Genomic DNA, 1,048 nt, shown 5'->3' on the forward strand with positions numbered 1-1,048 from the left:
CCATGTTTCCCCTCCCCCCCCCCCCTTTGCTGTAATGACAGTTTTAGCCACCTCTCGGCGCTGCTTCGCGGGTTTTTTTCCTTGCGGCGTGCGGGGGGCAAGAGCATTTGATCGGGGAGGTTGCAGCCAAAATGCATCTCGGGGCTGTTGAGCAGCCTGGCGCGTGCGGAACGGCAGGGGGGCTGCCCAGCGCGGCAGCGCGGTGCTTCGGATGGGGCGCAGGGCTTGCAGTGCGATGCCGTGGGGTGTTGCGCTTGCTGAGCAGCCTGGGGCTTGCAGCGCAACGCCGCGGCGGTGGGACCTTGCAGTGCTGCTTGCAGCTGTGCCCCACGCTGCGGCATTGCGCATGGCGCTGGCAGTGATGCAAGGTGGCTCGTGCAGTGCAGCGCGTTTGCAGCGCGCCGCCACGCGACGTGGCTCTTGCCGTGCGCCGTGAAGTTTGTGCTGCAGCTGCAACGGGGCACTGCAGCTGCAGCGGTGCATCCAGCGTGCGCTTGCGCAGTGCACAGCCTTGCACTGCACTTTTGTTGTCCGCGGCCCAGGGCATTGCGCTTGCGCTGCAGCGGTGCATTTGCATTGCAGCGCCAGGCTCGCGCTGCAGCGTTGCATTTGCATTGCAGCGTAGCACTTGCGCTGCAGCGCTGCATTTGCAGCGCAGCGCCAGGTTCGCCGTTGCATTTTGCATTTGCATTGCAGCTTGCCCCGCAGCAGCAGTGCGCAGTGCCAGCGCCAGGCTTGCGCTGCAGTGCCGCACTCCAGATGCAGCGTATCGTTTGCCCCGCAGCAGCAGTGCAGCACGACGCGGGCCAGCCAGCATCTCACTCCCGCTGCAGCACAGCGCTGGCGCTGCAGCGCGGCACTTAAAATGCAGCGCAGGGTTTGCACTGCGGCACCGTGCTTGCAGCGCGGCACGGCGTTTGCAATCCGGCGCGTCGTTCGCGCTGCAGCCTGTCACTTTGCAGCGCGCTGCAGCGTTTGCAGCGCGGCCCGTGGCATTGCAGCGCCGTGCTTGCAGTGCATTGCGCCCACCCCCCCAGCCCTCTAGGGG

Source organism: Aptenodytes forsteri, unplaced genomic scaffold, assembly GCF_000699145.1.
Source record: "Aptenodytes forsteri isolate BGI_AS27 unplaced genomic scaffold, ASM69914v1 Scaffold472, whole genome shotgun sequence".
Lineage (NCBI taxonomy): Eukaryota > Metazoa > Chordata > Aves > Sphenisciformes > Spheniscidae > Aptenodytes > Aptenodytes forsteri.